The 20,662-nt window shown below is 48.1% G+C and overlaps 1 pseudogene; it reads right to left on the reverse strand.

The window, feature by feature from the left end:
• Positions 1-8,833: 8,833 nt before the first annotated feature.
• LOC122113674 overlaps positions 8,834-20,662 on the reverse strand; it is a 48,039-nt pseudogene continuing 36,210 nt past the window's right edge.

Genomic DNA, 20,662 nt, shown 5'->3' on the forward strand with positions numbered 1-20,662 from the left:
TCCTCAGCGAGATGTGTGCTCTTTGTTAAGACGCGAGTTACTGAGGGTGCGTGTGTGTGTGTGTGTGTGTGTGTGTGTGTGTGTGTGGTGTGTGTGTGTGCGCGTGTGCGCGTGCGCGCGCGCGCGCCTGCCTGCCTGTGTGTCAGTGTGTGTAAGTCGTGGGGCTTGAACTCAGGGCCTGGGCACTGTCCCTGAGCTCTTTCGCTCGAGGCTGGAACCATACCACTTTGAGCCACAGGGCTCTTTCCCTCCCTCCCTCCCTCCCTCCCTCCCTCCCTTCTTTCCTTTCTTCCTTCCTTCCCCCCTTTCTCTCTTTCCTTTCTTTCTCTCCTTCCTTCCTCTCTCTTTCGGCAGTAAGAGTCATGGGTTTTCCTGCCCGGGTGAGCTTTGAAATCACAGTCCTCAGATCTCAGCCTCCGAGTAGTTAGGATTACAGGCGTGAGCTACGGGCACCAGGCCAGAATTGGGGACTTGTGGTCTTCGTTCACCTGGAGGGCGACTTCTTTTCAGAGCTTCAGCGGCCACAGGTGACCTCTGCTCGGCCTGTGATCTTGTTTCCTTTGTTCAAAGCTTCTGAGATCCAACTCTTCCCGCTCCTTCTTCTCCCACTTTCTCCTCCCTCACCTCCTCTCCTACTCCTTTAGTATCCCTTGAAAAAGAAAAGTTGGAGGGAACTTGGCAACTACTCCAAGATGCAACTACTCCGAGAAGATGCACTTTTTTTTTTTTTTTGGTCGGCTGTGCGGCCTGAACTCTGGGTCTGGGCGCTGTCTCTCAGCTCTTCAGCTCAAGGCTAGCGCTCTACCACTTTGAGCCAGAGTGCCACTTCAGGCTTTTCTGCTTATGTGGTGCTGAGGAGTCCAACCCAGTGCCTCGTGCATGCAAGGCTAGCGCTCTATCACTGAGCCACCTTCCCAGCCTAGAAGAAATGTCTTGAACCAATGGGCTGGGAAGGTGGCTCAGTGGGAGAGTGCTAGCCTAGCATTTATGAAGCCCTGGGTTCAAATCCTCAGTATCACATAAACAGAAAAAGCCAGAAGTGGCACTGTGGCTCAAGTGGTAGAGTGTTAGCCTTGACCATAAAAAGAAACTTAAGGACAGTGCCCAGACCCTGAGTTCAAGCCCCATGACTGATACACACACACACACACACACACACACACACACAAATACAAATACAAATGTCCTGAACCACACTTCCTCCCAGACAGACTGCTGCCCTTGAACCTGTGGAAGTTCAGGGGTAAACACTGAGTCTCACTACCTGTCTCCAACGTGCTTGCTCCGTTCCTGATGATTTGTTTGACCACCATGATGTGAAATAAACTCTGCCTTAGCAGAAACAATAGTCTATTCTGAGCCAGAAGGGACACAGGTTAAATTACTGTGAATGACATCTGTCATCATGGGAGAGGTTACTCAAATGTTTACATTCCCAGAATGAAAGAAAGGCATAAATCAGCACTATTATCAATGTCAGTTGATGAGGCTTCAGCTAGATGGGGAAATCAAATCACTTCCTATAGGTTTCAGCTATTAGCTTTGAGTGGGTGGGGGACAGGGGTTCCCTAAGCTTAGTGATCCATTCCCAGAGGCTTACACAATAATCATGAGAATATTAGCTAAAATTTTTTAAAAAAGTGAATGGTGATTCAAGTGTCTAAGATAGCCCAAGATCATTTTGTCACTCAACCTGCAACATTCATCTCTCCATAATCACTATGTTAATACAATTCAGCTTCCAGGAATTTCAGTTTACAAATTCATGCCTGTTCTAAAGGTGAGATTTAGTAGCCTTGGGCTGGTGGTGGTTTATACCTGTAAACCTAGCTACTTGGGATGCAGAAATCTGAGGATTCTTCTACTAAAGCCTTCTGAGTACTAGGGTACTAAGCATGTACCTCAGGACCTGGCAGCAGAACATTTTTTTTAGTCTAAGACATAGCATAGGAAAATGTAGAAAGAACAGTCCTTTATAACGTTCAGCAGGTTCCCTTTGGGCCTTTGATTCAACTAAGTTATGACTGGCCTTTTTCTAGCAAATCTTCTGTCTTGATAGTAGCTAGTGAGTGGGAGGGTTGGGAGTTTCTGTGATGATTTCCTGAGGAGAAATAACAGCCTTGAAAGCTAGCTCAAGACATTAAGAAAAGCCATTTAGTTGTTGGTCCATTTTCTCTGTGTCTGTACCCTTACTTTGACTTTTGTGGATTTGCGGATTACCAATTAGTGTCCTTTTTTTGTGTGTGTGTGTGCTGGTCCAAAACTTGAACTCAGGGCCTGTGTGCTATTCCTAGTACTCTACCAGTTGAGTCATAGCTCCACTTTCGGCTTTTTGGTGATTAATTGGAAGTAAGAGCTTCATAGAATTTCCTGCCAAGGCTGGCTTCAAACCACAATTCTCAAACCTCAGCCTGGGTAAGGCTGAATAGCTAGGATTACCAGCGTGAGCCACCAGTGCCCAGCTAGCATAATTTTTTTACAAGACCATAGATTATATTTTCGTATCAAACCATTCTGCAATTACATAACAAAGTGTGTGTGTCACAAGTCCTTTTTCTTTTTCTTTGTGTGTGCTGGTATTAGGACTTGAACTTAGGGACTAGACATCATTCCTTAGCTTTTTCACTCAAGATTGGTCCTCTACCACTTGAGCCACAGTTATACTTCTAGCTTTTTGGTAGTTAATTGAATATCATAGTCTCACAGACTTTCCTGCCCAGGCTAGTTTTGAACCTTGATCTCAGATGCCAACTTCCTTAGTATCTAGGATTATAGGGGTGAGTCACTGGCTCTGTGCTGGTCCATTTTCTTAGAAATACGAAGCTAAAAACATCACCTCATCTCCCACTACAAGAACTTTTCTAGTTCTGCTATTAGGAAGTTGAGGAAGGCACAAACACACCTGGATCCTGTTCCCTGAAAGGCAAGGAGGGCTGCTTTGGAATTCCGTGAGGCGGGGGGAGGGGATGCCCTTTAGCAAATCACCACAATGCCTCCTTAAAGCCTAGGGAGCCCCCCACATTTCTCCAGTAAGAAGCCTCCAAGCTGACACCTGCTAGAATGGTTGATAGGCCAAAAGCCCCTCTGGGGATAAGCACAGGAAGTCCTAGGGAATGACCTAAGGAACTTGGGAAGTGTCAGGCTTAATGGGATGTGTACCAAGCCATTATAATGAAACTTCAGGTTAGTATGGGAGGGACTCTGTACTTGTTTTGGCTTAATTGTTGAGGAAATGGAAGGGTAGAGTTCTTCAGATCATACCCCTGAGCAAATGGAAGCGCGAACAAAAGCCTGAGTTTAAATGGGGGAAAGTCGAATTGCTATTTTATGGAAAGATATCCCTAACTGCACATCTCTCAGGATGTTTCGTCTAGCCCCAAAACTCAAATATAATTCTAAGATACGACCTGGTGTCTCCCAAGAAATCCACACACAGTAGTTCCCCCTCTCACCACCTTGTGGCAGTGTTTCCACATTTGGTCCAGTTGCAGGGAAGGAAAAAAGAAAGGCTGAAAAAAATGGAGTCAAGAAGTGTTAGAACAATGGAAACCTGTGACGCCATTCAATCTAAAGACAACCAGGAGGGGCCGGTACCAGTGGCTCATGCCTGTAATCCACTCAGCTGCCTAAGATTTGAGGATTGTGGTTTGAAGCCAGCCTGGGCAGAAAATTCTGAGACTCATTTCCAGTAGGTCAGCAAAACACTGGGCTAGAAGCATGGCTCAAGCACCAGCCATGAGCAAGAAAGCCCCGAATTCAAGCCAGAGTACCAGCAACTACCACAAAATCCATTACAGATATGCCAGTGAGCATCCTGAGAGATGCAGGGATGGAACTTGTAGTCAGCTGCACTACAGATGTTATCTCTCAAAGGATTCTTTGACTCTCTTGGCTTTAGGAAACCTAGTTTGTCTTTATTTCTCTGATATGCCCTTTCAAAATGTGGAAAGAGCAGAGGACACTGGTGGCTTATGCCTGTCATTCTAGCTACTCAGGAGGCTGAAATCTGACCATGGTTTGAGGTCAGCCCAGGCAGGAAAGTCCATGAGATTCTTATCTCCAGTTAACCAGCAAAAAGCCAGAAATAGAGCTGTGGTTCAAGTGGTAGAACACCAGTTTTGAGAGAAAAATGGGCAGCATCCAGGCTCTGAGTGAAAGCCCCAATATTAACACATGCTTGTGTGTATGCACGCACACGCAGTTTAAAATGAACTTCAACAAAATGGTGCAGTATTCATGGCTTCCAATAGAAAGTAGTCTAGGAATTAGGGTCCAAGTATACAATTAGACCCATGATATTTGGTAGTTGTGAAATTTGTACTCAGATTTGGAAGTCTTAGATAAAAATACAAATTCTTAAATACGAACACTAGAGCTGGGTATGGTAGCATATGCCTGTAATGCCAGCACTCAGGAGAGGGAGGCAAAAGGCTCATGAATTCGAGACCATGCTGAATACACAGGGAGACTGTGTCTTAACCTTCCCCACCCCCAGCCCCACACACAGAAAATGAAAGCTATAAAGAGGAAAGCAGGCTGTCATTATGTTCTGCACATATCTTTTATGGAGGCTATAGTGGAACAGATCTGCAGTTGTCCACGTGAGAGAGACTTTTCTAGAGAAGGGACAGGTCCTGACATGACACATTCTGTCCTTGACATGAATGTGTAGCCCCTCAACTAAGACAGACCCATTGCTCCTGTCACCCCAATGCCTGACACGGCTCAAAGCTTAGCCCTGAGCAGCTGGATGCTTCACCCCTCCTCATCTCCCCCATCGTTGCCTGCATTCCTTAGCACCCAATGCTAAGGAAACAAAACAGGGAAAAGGGAGTGGTTTTGTTTAGTGGTTTCTGTGATCAGATGAAATTCATCAGATAGCCAAAGACATTTTTGGTGGTATCAGGGTTTGAATGCAGGGCCTCATTCTTGCTCAGTTTGCTTTTTCCTGGCTGGTGCTTTACCACTTGAGCCATACCTCCAGCTCTGTGTTTTGCTGTTTGTTTTTTTTTTGGTCGGTCGTGGGGCTTGAACTCTGGGCCTGGGCGCTGTCCCTCAGCTCTTCAGCTCAAGGCGAGCGCTCTACCACTTGAGCTACAGCACCACTTCCTTGCTGGGTATTTTTTAAGATGGGGGTCTTGCTTGCCATTCAGGTCCGCACTTGGGCCTTGATCCATCATTGCTGGGATCACAGGCATGCACCAAACCTCCAGTTTCTCATTTGTGGAGATGGTATCGCAGATATTTTTTGCCTGAGCTGGCCTGGGACTGTGATCCTCCTGATCTCAGCTTCCCATGCAGCTAACAGACATGAGCCACCAGCACCCAGCTACATAGGCCAAAAAATTAAAGCAATATCCAGAGCAATGCAACTTCAGTCCCAGAGGCCAGTGCTCCCACCCAGCGTCTTCTAACCTTTTTCCTCTGATTAACGTAACTGCAAGAGACTGTCAATGACCAGGTTCCCATCGTTGTTGCGGATTCCAGCCCACATGTCCCACAGCTCACTCTCAGAGGGTCCAAAGACAGGGGTGAGACCTCGGTAACGATTCCCATTCATTTTATCTATGGGCCGTTGGATCCTATAAACCCCTACCCAAAGGTTTTGGAGCTGTACAGGAAAATGCTGCCGCAATCCACAGTGTCAATTCTGGATGACCACACTAGCCACGACCCACAGCTAGAGGATCCCATGGTCGTCTTGAATGCATATATGGGCTTCATCAAATCCTTCTGAGCTGGAAAGAGTAGTTTTCCCATATTACCTCCCCCATTCCCTTACTTGTTGTGTATTCCATTTAGGAAGAAAGGCCCAAAAGAGGTCCTGGAAACCCAACACCATTCTCTTAACAAAAGTCCACTTTACTCACATTCTGAACAGAATATAGAAAAAGGCAGCAAAAGCTCCAACTAAGAGTGACATAATAGTCCACCTCAGTCCTCTGACATCTGATCAAGTGGACTTGCCTTTGTGCTATTAGGAAATTCTGGTCTGCATTATTTCTTACTGATGCAGAACGATAGGCATTAGACATCACTTTGCATAAAAGACTAAATACTCCTGTGGATTTTTCTGAAATATTTATATATGGGAATTTCTGTCTCGATCCCAAGTGAAATCCCACAGTAGAGAATGAGGAAGGCTTGTTTACCTCTCCTAACATGGCTTTAAGAACACATAGGTTTTTTTTGTTGTTGTTTTTCAAATAAGTTTTTTATTGTGAAAATACCGTATAGAGGGGTTACAATTACATGAGTAAGGTAATGAGTACATTTCTTATCAAGCATTGTTGCCTCCTCCTTTGTTTTTCTTACCATCCCTTCCCTCCCACCTCCACAACTACACCCCCCCCCCACATAGTTTTTTAAAAGTTTTCTAAGAAACATTGCTTAAGTGAGAATGAGAATCTGTTGTCTTAACTGTGGATTTAGTTTCATCAGCTATTTTAATTGTGGATGTTTTGTTAGATGCTAGTCTAAATAATGTAGTACCATAATTATGTTTTAAGACAATGACTTGTCTGCACATGTATATGTTTTATAAGGATGCTAAACCAGCAGACCCTTCCCCTGCCAGAGTAGTAAACCTTATTAAGAATGTATAAGTTCTGGGTTGGGAAGGTGGCTCAGTGGTAGAGTGCTTACCTTGCATGCCTAAGGCCCTGGGTTCGATTCCTCAGTACCACGTAAGCAAAAAGAAAAAACCAGAAGTGGCGCTGTGGCTCCAGTGGTAGAGCGCTAGCCTTGAGCTGAAGAGCTGAGGGACAGCTGTCTCACTTGCTAAGTCAAATACTCTTTTTTTTTTTGGGTCCGGTCGTGGGGCCTGAACTCTGGGCCTGGGCGCTTTCTCTATGCTCTTGAGCTCAAGGCTAGCGCTCTACCACTGGAGCCACCTTCCCAGCCCAAGAATGTATAAGTTCTGAATAAATTGAACTAAATCCAAATTATTTACAGAATTTCCTAAAATCACAGGACATTAAGGACCAATTGCATCTGTGCCAGATACTTACTGTTACTAGCTGGAAAGCCAATAATAATGCGACTCCTCATACCTCAGTGCTTAGAAGCATGTCCCTCTGGAGTGAAACGGGAGGGAAAGGGACTGTTGTTACAGAGCAGATTATTGTGCTGAACGTACACTGACCTGTGATGCTTGGCTCCCTATTGTCTGTCCCAGAGAGGCTTCCCACACAGCTCAGCAACTCCTGCACCTTACAGATGGCAAAGTTCCTGGACACTTTCACAACAAAAAAAATTTTCTTTTTGGTCAGTTGTGGGGCTTGAACTCTGGGCTTGGGCACTGTCCCTGTACTCTTCAGCTCAAGGCAAGTGCTCTACCGCGTGAGCCACAGTGCCACTTCCAGTTTTCTAATGGTTTATTGGAGATAAGAGTCCCAGGGACTTTCCTGCCTGGGCTGGCTTTAACCACGATCCTCAGATCTCAGCCTCCTGAGTAGGTAGGATTACAGGTGTGAGCCACCAGCACCCAGCTCATAACAAATTTTGAAAGACCCTGAGCAAATGGTGCTGAACACTTTTTTTTAAGCCACAGTCTCATTGTCTTAGTAGAAAAAAAATTAAGTGATTAAATTCTTTTTTTTAATTTTAGAATTAGGAACTTCAAGTATAACAACTTTGAAATTGGAATAAGTGTTTATTTTCTACTAATAAAAATGAATTATGATCTATCCTGACAACAGGAACCAGTGTACAAGGACACATGCACCTCCATGTTTATTGCAGCACTGTTCACAATAGCCAGCATATGGAAACAACCCAGAAGTCCCACCACAGATGAATGGATCCAAAAATTGTGGTATCTATACACAATGGAGTATTATGCAGCCATTAGAAAGGACAAAATAATGGCATTTGCAGGGAAATGGATGGAGCTAGAAGAAATCATGTTGAATGAGGTAAGCCAAGTGCAAAGAGACAAAAGACACATGGTCTCCCTGATAAGTGGATGTTAAATCCAAAATGTTAGGTGGTCCAACAAAATTAACAGGACTTAAGAAACAAAGGACTTCCACTCATCTGGTCGAATCACTACTAAATAACCCCGTGCTGCTGATCACATGTATATATATATATGTGCACACCGGAGGGAAACCAGGAGGACGACACAGAACTAGAGGGAATCAGGAAAAAACATACAACAGCGGGACCCATCAGCTGCACTGGACATTGACCAAAAACTAAGCAACTCAATGGCAGCGATGGGAGGGAGGGAACAAGTGGGAAAGAGGGAACAGCTGATGCTACGCAAACCAGAAGAAATGTACATATCACCCAATGTGGAAGAAATAACTATTGCAAAGCTCATAGAACTCATAAATGTTATAGACCATGATAGACAATTTGCTCCATGAAAGTTAGGATGTGTTTGTGACTTTAACTAAGCATCACTATCCCACAATACTGTGAAATTTGGGAAATTATTTAACCACTTAATCACAATAAAAATTTGAAAAAAAAATGAATTATGATAAAGTGGAAAAATACTCCAGTCCCTGAGTCTTGTATTTATGAAACATGGATTATTCACTTATGAGAAATGTAAGGACTCAATATAGAAAGTCATTCAAGGGCTGGGAAGGTGGCTCAGTGGTAGAGCACTTGCCTTGCATGCCTGAGGCCCTGGGTTCGATTCCTCAGCACCACATAAGCAAAAAGCCGGAAGTGGCGCTGTGGCTCAAGCGGTAGAACGCTAGCCTTGAGCTGAAGAGCTGAGGGACAGCGCCCAGGCCCAGAGTTCAGGCCCCACAACTGGACCCCCCCCCCAAAAAAAAAAAAAAAGTCATTCAAGCCACTGTGTGTGCCAGGTAAGGACTTCATATATGTCAGATTTTATTTTCACATGAAGCTGTCAAGGAAAAAGTTATTTCCTGGTTTTGCAGATGAGGAAACGCACAGGGCTCAGTTTCCAGGGCACTCAGCAGGAACCAGGCCTGGGGCCTGGCCATCACCCTGCAGGTTTTCTTCCTCACTGGCTCCAGGTGCTGGAGCAACTCCTCATAGGCCATCTTGATCTTGAAGCTCTCGGTCATGTACACGCAGCACTCCTTCTGCGAGCTGTCCACCTCCACCCGCAGCTCCTTGAACTTGTGCTGACACTGGCCAGCATCTTATCAAATGCACTGCTTCTTGTCCAGGGCAGCAGTGACCACGTTGGCCTGGGAAGAGAAGGCCAGGGGGAGGGGAGTGGGAGGGCCCCACTTCCCAATCCTTCTCTCAGCAACCATGGGCCTCCTTTCCACACTCTGGCTCTGAACACACACTGTGGGAGGGCTGTGGCTGCCCTATGACGTCTGCTCAGGCCTGGGCTCAGGCAGCATTCTCCATTTTCCCAGACCAGAGCTTGCCTTTCCTTCCTTCCTTCCTTCCTTCCTTCCTTCCTTCCTTCCTTCCTTCCTTCCTTCCTTCCTTCCTTCCTTCCTTCCTTCCTTCTTTCCTCTCTCCTCCCCTCCCCTCCCTTTTCTTCTTCTTTTTTTTTTTTTGGTCAGTCGTGGAGCTTGAACTCTGGGCCTAAGCCCTTAGCTCTTTAGCTTAAGGCTAGTGCTCTGCCACTTGAGCCACAGCGCCACTTCCAGTTTTCTGGCGGTTAATTGGATATAAGAGTATCACGGACTTTCCTGTCCAGACTGACTTTGAACTGTGATCCTCAGATCTCAGCCTTCTGAGTAGCTAGGATTACAGGAGTGAGCCATGGGCACCAGACATCTCTTTCTCTCTCTCTCTCGTTCTCTCTCTCTTTCTTTCTTTCTCTCTCTCTTTCTTTCTTCCTTCCTTCCTTTCTTTCTTTCTCTCTTTCTTTCTCCTTCCTTCCTTCCTTCTTTCCTGCCTGCCTGCCTGCCTGCCTGCCTTCCCTCCTTCCCTTCCTTCTTTCCTTTCCCTTCTTACCTTTCTTCCTCCTTTCCTCCCCCTCCCTCCCTCCCTTTGCCTTCTTTCCCTTCCCTTTGTTACTCTACCCTTCTTTCTGCCTGTCTTCCTTTTTTTTGGTGGGTCATGGGGCTTGAATTCTGGGCCTAGGTGCTGTCCCTGAGCTCTTCAGCTCAAGATGAGTGCTCTACCACTTAAGCCATGGTGCACTTCAAGTTTTCTGGTGGTTTATTGGAGATAAGAGTCTCACAAACTATACATCTTTGGCTTGGGGGGGTGTGGGGGTGAGGGGGGCGGGAGATGGGAAGGGATGGGAAGGGGAAACAAAGGAGGAGGCAACAATGCTTGATTAGAAATGCACTCATTACCTTGCCCATGTAATTGTAACCCTCTGTACAGTATTTTCACAATAAAAAAAAATATTAAAAAAAAAAGAGTCACTGACTTTCCTGCCTGGGCTGGCTTTGAACCGCAATCCTCAGATCTCAGCCTCCTGACTAGCTAGGATTACAGGCGTGAGCCACCAGCGCCCGGCATTTTTTTTTTTCCATGAGACTCTTTATCTCCAAAAAACTACTAGAAAACCAGAATTGGCTTTGTGGTTCAAGTGGTAGAGTGCTTATCTTGAGCTGAAAAGCACAGGGACAGCTCCCCAAGTCCAGAGTTTAAGCACCATGACTGACAAAAAAAAAAGTTTCACAGACTTTCCTGCCAGCTTTGAACCACAATTCTCAGATCTCAGCCTTCTGAGTAGCTAGATTACAGGTATGAGCCACAAGTGCCTGGTTTCCTTGAGCTTTTTCACTGAAGGCTAGTACTCTACCACTTGAGCTATAGCTCTGCTTTGAACTTTTTGCTGTGAATTGAAGATAAGAGTCTCTTGGAGTTGTCTGCCTGGGATGGCTTCAAACTGTGAGTTTGCAGACTGATTTGTCAGCCTGAATTAAAATAAGATGTCTAGGCTGAGCACTGTGTCTCATGCTTGTAATCCCAGTTAGAAGATGGAGATCAGAAGGACTGTGGTTTGATGACGGCCAATTTGAAGACCCTATCTCCACCAATAAACTAGGCAGTAGTGACTCACAAATGTCCCAGCTAAGAGAGCAGCATAGGTAGGAGGATTGTGGTGTGAAGCTGGCCAAGACAAAAAAAAAAAGGAAGACCCTACCTGAAAAACAACTACAGGAAAAAGCTAGGAGCCTGGGTCAAGTGGTAGAGCACCAACCTAGTATGCATTCACATTCCAATACTGTGGGCAGATGTGTGCATGAACACACACACACACACACACACACACACACAGCTTCCCAGGAGAACACACAACCCTCCCCTCGGTGTGGGAAGGATCCTGGACCCATACTGACTGTGACAGGTCACAGGTAACTGAGTCAGAAAATGTGGCTCTGTCCAGTGGCCACACAGCCAAGAGGCCACATCATGTGAGAATGTTCCAAACAAATCCCTGACACCCAAGGGGTTCTGCCTCCCCCAAACTTTATAAAACGTAACCTTGCACAGCAGTGCATATATGATCACCAGAGGGTTATGAGGCAGCTGGAAGAACCACGGGGAAATCAAGTCTGAAAACAAGACATATTATCATCTAGAGAAATGCATCATGGGGAAATTAGGTTGGGTGACATGCATTTCTCATGACCCAAACTCCTCATTCAACACTGGAGAAAATTCTAGTTCACGCCTCATAATCCCAGTAATTTCGGAGGTAGAGGTAGGAAGATCTTGGCTAGTCCCTGGAAAAAGCAAAACTCTATCTGTAACATAACTAAAAGTAAGGGACGCTGGGGTGTGGCTCAAGTGGTAAATTGCCTGCCTAGCAAGTGTGGGGCTCTTGAGTTCAAACCCTGGTACCACTGAAAAGAAAGACCTAGCTACTCAGGAGGAAACCTTGTAAAATATATATTTGTGGTGCTTAGAATCAAACCCGGGGCCTTGGTCATGCTAGGCAAGAGTTCTAGCACCAGGCCCAAACCATTGAACCACGCCCACACCATTGAACCACGCCCTCACCACCGAGCCACGCCCCCAGCCCTGGACCAATCAGTCTTTACCATAGATGCAATGAGACATACTTAGTTACACAGCGTGGTGAGACCTGGTTTGTGTACACAAGAGGGAAAGGGGAAGACTTGTCACATAACTTTCTAGGAACACATTTTATCTTCATGGACCTATTTAAATACAGCTGTTCCTCCTTATCCTCAGATTCTGCATCTGCCAACCATAGAGTCAACCAGCCACAGATCAAGAATATTCGGGAAGGCGGGCTGGGAAGGTGGCTCAGTGGTAGAGCGCTTGCCTGGCATGCTCGAGGCCCTGGGTTCGATTCCTCAGCACCACATAAGATAAAAGCCGGAAGTGGCGCTGTGACTCAAGTGGTAGAGTGCTAGCCTTGAGCTGAAGAGCTGAGGAACAGCGCCCAGGCCCAGAGTTCAGGCCCCACGACCGGACCCCCCAACCAGATTCCCCCCCCCCCAAAAAAAGAATATTCGGGAAGGCATGAACTGAGACAGGGTTCAGGTGGTAGAGTATTCACAATGTAAACTTGGGGTCCTGAGTTCCAACCCCAGCACATTCAAAAATAGGTACATAGAACATACGAAAGGGTATGCAAACACTTCATAAGGAACTTGAGTACCCATAGATTTGAAGATTCTTGGGGAATCCTGGAACCAACCCCCTACCGGTCCTGTGATGATGGTTGTAGTTTGATGGGTGTTAAGATCTCAGAATGGGGCTGAGCGTGGTAGCCCACAGCTGTAATTCCAGCTATTCAGGAGAGGGTAGGATCGTGGTGTGAAGGCAGCCTAGGCAAAAGTGTGTAACCCTATCTAAAAAAATAGCTCAAGCAAAAAAGGGCTGAAGTGGTAGAGTGCTTGGCTAGCAAGAATGAGACCCAGTAACTCTTTCTCCTTCCTGCCCTCTCCTCCTTCTCCCTCTCTCCCTCCCTCCCCCCTTCTTTCTCTTGTGGGCACGCACATGTGGTGCGCACACACACACATGTCCAGTGCACTCGTGAAGACAAACCCTGTGCCCCACTCTCCTGTCACAGGCATAGGATGGCCTCACCCAGCCAGGGTTGTGAGCTTTCCAACTTCTCACCTTCTCCAAGTAGATGGGGAGGTCCTCCGCTTCTGCCTGGAACCTCTGTTTATTTTTCTCAGGGGACGCAATCCAGGCCTGGGCAGTTTCAGCTGCCTCCTCTGTTTCCTGAAGCCTACCCGCCAGCTTCCTCCTATGGATGAGGACCAGACTGGTTGTCAAGGAGACAGGAGTATACAGGCCTGGCCTGCCATTGGTGGGGGCCCAGGGCATGGCACCAAGCTCTGGGTTAAGAGTGTATATCCATCCACGTATTAATCATCCATCCACCATCCATCCATACTCCCATCTATCCACCATCCATCCACCACCCATCCACCTACCATCCCATCCATGAATGTATCCATCTATTCATCCATCTTCCCATCCATCCATCATTCCATCCATCCATCCATCCATCCATCTTCCATCCATCCATCAATGTATCTGTCCGTCTATCAGCCATCAATCCACCATTCCTTCCATCTATCCATCATCCATTCGTCCATCTATCCATCCACCCTCCATCCATCCACCCACCCATCCATCTTCCTATCTGTCCACCCATAATTCCATCTATCCATCATCTATTTATCCACCCATCCTCTCATCCATCCATCATGCATCCATCCATCCAGCTGCTGCATCTCTGACAGCAGTGAGCAAGCGTGGATTGGTCCCGAGCAGTGAACAGCACACAAGGATGCACAGTACATGCAAGTGCAGACAGCTTCCTCTTGGTCTTGGTCCTGGTCAGCAGGGACTCCTGAGGCTGAGAGCCACCACTACCACTTCCTGCTCAGCCTCCGGCTCTTGCAGCTCAAGGCCACCACTCACTTGGTCTCCTCCAGGCCCTTGGACCTCTGCATGGTGTCTGTCTCGTACTTGGTCCCCCAGGTGATCACCTCGGTGTTGAGTCTGGACACAAGGCGCCGCAGCTCTGACTTACCGCCCTGCTCCTTCTCCAGCCGTTCCTTCAGCAGGTCCAGGTCATGCTTGGTGTCGGTGAGACTCATGACAGCTGTGCTGTGGTGGGACTGTGGGACGAGCCTGTGAGGGCCTGCATTCTGCCCTAGCTCTGAGGCTGCTGCATAGCTGTATGCAACCCCACGCTCCTGTGAACATCAGTGGAGACATGACATACTCACACCTGGTGCTTTAGTCCATGCTATCTGTCCATGATTGTTTCCCTCCCCTCTTTTCCTTGACAGTACCAGGGCTCAAACTCAGAGCTTTGTATTTACTAGGCATGCACTCTGCGACTTGAGCCACATCCTGGTCCTTTTTGTTTTTGTTATTTTTCAGATAAAGTCTTTCGTTTTTGCCTGGGCTGACCTTGGACCATTTTCCTCCTGTCTATGCCAACAGAATATCTGTGATCACACATGTGTGACACCATGCCTGGCTTATTTGTTTAGATGGGGGTAGGGGGTATCTCAGTAACTTTTTCCCCAGGCTGCTCTGGAACCTCAATATTCCAGATCTCTGCCTCCTGAGCAGCTGGGATTATAGATGTGAGCTATGGTGCCCAACTTAAACTGTTATTTTCCTCTAGGAGACAGCTCCACTTCAAACCAACCTTGGACGCTTCTTGTAATCATGCACTTGGGAGGTGAGAGACAGTTTCACCCGCAGGATTTGATGGAGCTGGCTCTGGGACTCTTCATACTCGCAGGTCAGTTCACTGTTTTCAGCTGGGTGGGAAGAAAAGCAATGCAATATGGCTGAAAAACTGGTTCTCCAACCCAATTCAAAGCAGCCCTGAGCATTGCTGCGAAAGGATCTCATAAATATGGTGGTTGCCCAAGTGATCTGAAGTGGGAAGCCCATTGCACCACCCAGCAGCTACCAAAGGAGGGGGGCTCAGCATGGGGCGTGGCCCAGGGTTGCCAGGCTCAGCATGGGGCGTGGCCCAGGGTTGCCAGTGTCCGGGTAGCTCACGTGGACTCTGTGGCCTCAGACAGCAAAGCCTCAGCTCCTAATTCTCACAGGACCTTGGAGAAACCAGTGAAGCACAGAGTCTCATTTGTACCTTGTCTGGATCAGCTTCCCAGAACCCACTCCTCTGTCATCTGTGAATGACTGCTGGGGTCCCATTCCATGCATCAGAGAGTCATTGCACGAAGACTCACTTTCCTTAACCCTACTTTAAGCAGCAGTCCGAGGCCAAGTATAGTGGCTCATGCCTATCATTTCAGGAACTGGGCAGGTAGAGATGGGAGAATGTCAGTTTGAGGCCAACCTAGGCTAAAAAAAATTTAGTGAGATTTCCCACCCCATCCCCCATCTCAGTCAATAAGCCAGACATGATGGTTCATTCCTATAATGCCAGCTATTGGGAGATATAAGTAGGAGGATCACAGGCCAAGATGTGGGCAAAACTGTGAGATCCTAGCCCCAAAAATAAATAACTAAAGCAAAAAAGGACTGAGGCTGTGGCCTCAATGGTAGTGTACCTGCTTATGAAGTGTTAGGCTCCACATTCAATATTCCAGTACTGAAAAGGAAAGTACTCCAAATGCAGAAATGAGACCACAGGTTGCCTGCAACTTAATGTGAGCGAAGAGCTAATGCTCTGTCTGCTTTTCTGTTTACTGCTGACTAGAGCTGTACTCCTGCAAAGCTACATGAACTTGCGTATCAATCAATGGCAAACTATTTAGTCACAGAGAGGCAAAGGATTTTCTTTGTGATAGGATGAAACAAAACAAAACCCAGAAGCTACCATATTAGAGCCTTGAAGGACACACCTGAGGTTTGCAGGTAATTTAGCAAAGTTGTTTTAGTGGAACTTTTCTGGTGGAATCTATACAGCTCAGCCTTTCCAGTCTTCTTAGACAGAAGTCTTTTCATGTTATCTCATTTATGAATTAATAGAATTATTGATGAACGGTCATTTTATATTCATCTGGGGTACAGTTTTAAAATGTTTGGAGTCAAGTGCCACTGGCTCATGCCTGTAATCCTAGCTACTCAGAAGGCTGAGATCTGAGAGGATCAGGGTCCAGAGCCAACCTAGAAGGAGAATCCATGAGACTCTTCGTTCCAATGAACCACCAAAAGGACCAGAAGTAGTGTTGTGGCTCAAATGGTAGAACACCAGCCTTGAGCAAAGAAACTCAGGGACAGTGCCCAGGCCCTGAGGTCAAGCCCTAGGACCAGCACCCATACGCAAGAAAAGTTTGGAGACTGTGTTTGGAGACTGTCAGGACTGAGAGAAGGGACAGGAACACGCAAATGAAGAACAGTCTGCCATCCTCTGGCCAGGAATCTGGGTGTGAATTTTCCAGACCAGAAAGCTTGGGGAGGAGACAGGAGTTCCTCTATCTCCCAAGGTTCCTGGCAGCTCCCCAGGCTCACATGGGCCCTGGAGGAGGCGGGTCCTGATGGAGTTGATTGCCTGGTTTTTGCTCCAGCTCGACCACCTTGGCATTAGCTTCTGCTAGGCTTTCTTCCAGCTTCCAGACGTGTTTACCTGTCCAGGAAGAAGGAACCCAGCTCAATGGGCATTTCTTCTGGGTCAGGGACAATAGGAGACTTACAATAATTCTGCAGTGGGTGCTACTGTTTTCCCCTCCATTTTCCAGATGAGGAACCCCAAGGACAGTGAGGACCTGGGACAGGTTTGTCCCAGTCTCCTCCATGGTCTGGAACGTGGCCTGGTGCGAGGGCTGGTGCTGGAACCCCCCGGGCTCTGGGAGGGGCCCCCTCACCTCGGACTTCTGCGCAGCCTCCATTCTGGCATTGAGGTCGTCGATCTCAGCTTTCATGACTTGCTAGTCCTTCTCCAGCTTGAACTTGATGCTCTGCAGGCTCTCCACCTGCTCCATCAGCTCTGCCACGGGGTCCGTGTGTTTCCTGCACAGCACGGAGGCCGTGGCCTGGCTCTGCAGGGCAGCCTCCTCCAGTTCACAGCGTCAGCAGCTCTACCTCCCACTTGTGGTTCTGCTTGATCTGCAGAGGAGGAAGGGGAGGAGGGGGGGAGGGGAAGAAGGGGAGGAGAGAGCAGATGAGGTTGGCACTGCCCTCCTGCGGGTGGCTACAGCTCATCTGTCTTCCTGTGGTCCTGACAGTATTCTGCACCCTGCAGAGGAATGTCCTAGTGGAATTGCCAGTCCTTAGCCTCTTCGCAGGCCATGTGTACGACGTGTGTTGTGTATTGAACTGCACCCCACCTCCAACCCCACAACACATTCAAATCCCAACTTTGGTCACCTATGAATGCAAATGTATGTGACAGGGGCTTGGTAAAGGCAGTGAAGGTGTCATACTGGGAGCCAGGTGTGGTGGTTCACACCTGTAATTCCAGCAGGTAAAGATTGGCCTCCCAAAGGTAAAGATTGGGAGCATAGTAGTCTAAGGCCAGTCCAAGCAAAAAAGTTACTGTCATCTCAGTCCATAAGCCAGGTACAGTGGGTCATGTTTGTAATTCCGACTGCAAGACAGACAAAAGTAGGAGGATCACAGTCCATGGTGAGCCAGCCCTGGGCAAAAAGGCAAGATTTGCTTGAAAATCAAAGCAAAAAAAAAGGCTGAGTGGTGACAGAGTGCTTGGGAGAGGCTCTGAGTTCAATTCCCAGTGTAGAAAGGAAGGAAGAAAAAGAAAGAAGAAAGGAAGGAGAAAGACGCAAGGAAGGGAGGAAGAAAGACGGCAGGAAAGAAAGAAAGAAAAAAGAAAACTAAAACAAAATGGAAAATGAACTCGAAGACCCAAGGGAGGCCAGGTGAAGGAGAGAATTTTTAGGAGGGGGATCTGGGTCAACCCCACCATCTCCAGCTTCCAGAAGGTACTAAGACCACCCACACCTCGATTTCAAGAGGGCCCTAACCAGGAGAGGTCCACTTCCAGGCTTTCTGCCACCCTGATTGTGGGCAGCAGCAGCCCCTTGAACGGGGCCTGGACTGCCCCGGGTGCTGAGCACAAATGTATAGTTCTCACCTAGCCCCAGAATTTGGGAAGCTCAGGTCTCCACCAGAGCCTGCTCCAGCCCTTCCAGGTGCCAACTGTCCTTGCCTGTGTGTTCTTCCTCTCCGAGGCCCTCCCAGCTCCAGCTCTCATGCCTTGGCCCTGCTTCCTGCCATGCCTGAGGTTTTCCACCCCTGCAAGATTCCTATAAACCCCATGGAGTTCCCATGCCAGTCGCTCACGCCTATAATCCTAGCTACTCAGGAGGCTGAGATCTGGGGATCACAGGCAGGACAGCTCAGGAAACGCCTACCTCAGTGAACCACCAAAAAGCCAGAAGGGGCGCTGTGGCTTAAGTGGTAGAGTGCTAGCCTTGAGCAAAAAAGCTCAGGGACAGTGCCTAGGCCTTGAGTTCAAGCCCCAGGTCCAGCACATACTCCCCCCCCCCCCCCCCCGAACTGTATTTAAGCCAACTGCCCTCTATCCACAGTCTTTGCCTCCACGCATAGGCTGTACAGGGGCGCTGGGCAGGAAGTGGGGGGGGGGAGGTCCCTCTCCTCCAGCCTTTATTCAAAATGGAGTTCTGCTGGCTGGTCGGGAAACCACAGCTCTCTGCTGGGTATTCTCAGGGCTGGGGGCCCGAGCCCCTCCAGTCCCCCGTGATAGCGGCAGGCTGACGAGGTCCTGCCACATCCTCCAGCCTGTCATTCAGGTCCTCCAGGTCCCTGGACAGGTGGCTGCACTGCTTCTCCACCTGGGGGATTTGCAGATGCTGATCCGAGCTACCCAAGGCTCCTTTTCTTCAGCCATCACCGTACTTGGGGTCCCTGTACCCCTGTACTCATACTGGGTGGGGGCGGGCCTGAACCCCATCCAGTGAGGTGTCTGTGACTCACCTTCCACCAGCTTTCAGGCCTTGTCTGCACTTTTTAAAAAATTAATTAATTTTTGCAGCAGTACTGGAGCTTGAACTCAGGGCCTGGGCCATGTCCCTGCTCAAGGCCATCAGTCTACCACTTGAGTCAGTGCTCCTCCTCTCTCTCTCTCTCTCTCTCTCTTTCTGTCATACATGGGGTTTGAACTCAGCCTGGGTGCTGTCCCTGAGCTCTCTGCTCAAGGCGAGTGCTCTACCACTTTGAGCCACAACACCACTTCCGTTTTTCAGGTTGGTTTATTAAAGATAAGAGTCTCATGGACTTTTCCTGCCTGGGTTGGCTCTGAACTACAATCCTCAGCTCTCAGCCTCCTGAGCAGCTGGGATTACAGGCATGAGCCATCGGCGCCCTCTCCTACATTATTCGTTCATCATTGAGGCCAAGTGTTTCTTCTCTCTTGGCCCCTGGCAGCACCCGTCCTCGGGATTTGGCCACAGGAAGTATCTTTGCATCTCATCATGGCTCAGGGGCCCTGTGGTGCAGCACCCGGCAAAGGGCTCTCTGTCCGCTCACTTCTGCAGTGCGTGTTTCTGCCGCTGTTAGCTGTGAGCTCAGCATTGATTGGGGTCCTTTGACTCAAGAAGGAGTAAAAATATTTCCTTTACCTTGGCTCTCCTGGGCCTCTCTAGATCTTCCTCTAGCTCTTTGATTTGGGCCTGGCACACACAGAGACAGGTAAGGGCACACATCCAGTCTTGAGTAAGACATAGGGAAGGGAGTATATGGTGTCCAGTGTTAAAAGCACAGAGACACAAGGCACGTGCAAAGACCCTGCGGTAGAAGGGAGCCGGGCATAGGGTGGAGGATGGTGGATGATGAAATCCAGCAGAGAGCAGAGGTTAGATCGTGGAGTGCCTCATAATCATCATAAGGTCTCAGCCCCTCCTTTAAAATGGGGGGGGGCGGATGAGTGACAGTGTGTTTCAAAGGGGAGGCTCAGACTTTTGGGTCCAGGATGTACTTGGTGTTTCTTTAACTTCCACTGCAGGGTGGAATTCAGAAACTGCTCATCCTTGTATTTCAAGGTGAAAGAATTGATTTCCATGTCCCTCCTGCAAAGAGAAGGGTTGTCTTCTCAGGAAAAGACCAGAGGCAGAGCCACCAAGCTGGAGAGCCATGGAGCAGGCAGCCAGACACCTGTAAATGACTCAGGTCCCCTCCCCTCCCCTCCCTCCCTCCCTCCTTGCCTCCCTCCCTCCCTTCCTTCCTTCCTTCCTTTTTTTTTTTTTTTTGGTCCAGTTGTGGGATCCGAACTCTGGGCCTGGGCGCTGTCCCTCAGCTCTTCAGCTCAAGGCTAGCGCTCTACCACTTGAGCCACAGTGCCACTTCCGGCTTTTTTGTTTTTGCTTATGTGGTGCTGAGGAATGGAACCCAGGGCCTCATGCATGCAAGGCAAGCGCTCTACCACTGAGCCACCTTCCCAGCCCCCCCCCTTCCCTCCTTTCCTCTTTCCTTCCCAACCTCCCTTCCCTCTTCCCTTCCCTTTTCTCTCTATTTCTTTTGTGGTTCTAGGATTTGAGCTCAAGGCCTATGTCTGTTAGGTAAGTCCTCAACCACTTGTACCACATCTATTTTTTTTTTTTTGCCAGTCCTGGGGCTTGAACTCAGGGCCTGGGCACTATCCCTGAGCTTCTTCCGCCCAAGGCTAGCACTCTACCACCTAAGCACCACTTCCGGCTTTTTCTGTTTATATGGTACTAAGGAATTGAACCCAGGGCTTCATGCATGCTAGGCAAGCACTCTACCACTAAGCCATATTCCCAGCCACCACATCTATTTTGCTTATTATGGTATTATGATTTACTTAGTTTTGCACTGGTCCTGGGGTTTATATTGTATA

This window comes from Dipodomys spectabilis, unplaced genomic scaffold (assembly GCF_019054845.1).
Source record: "Dipodomys spectabilis isolate Male_0828 unplaced genomic scaffold, ASM1905484v1 ptg000098l, whole genome shotgun sequence".
In the NCBI taxonomy this organism is placed as follows: domain Eukaryota; kingdom Metazoa; phylum Chordata; class Mammalia; order Rodentia; family Heteromyidae; genus Dipodomys; species Dipodomys spectabilis.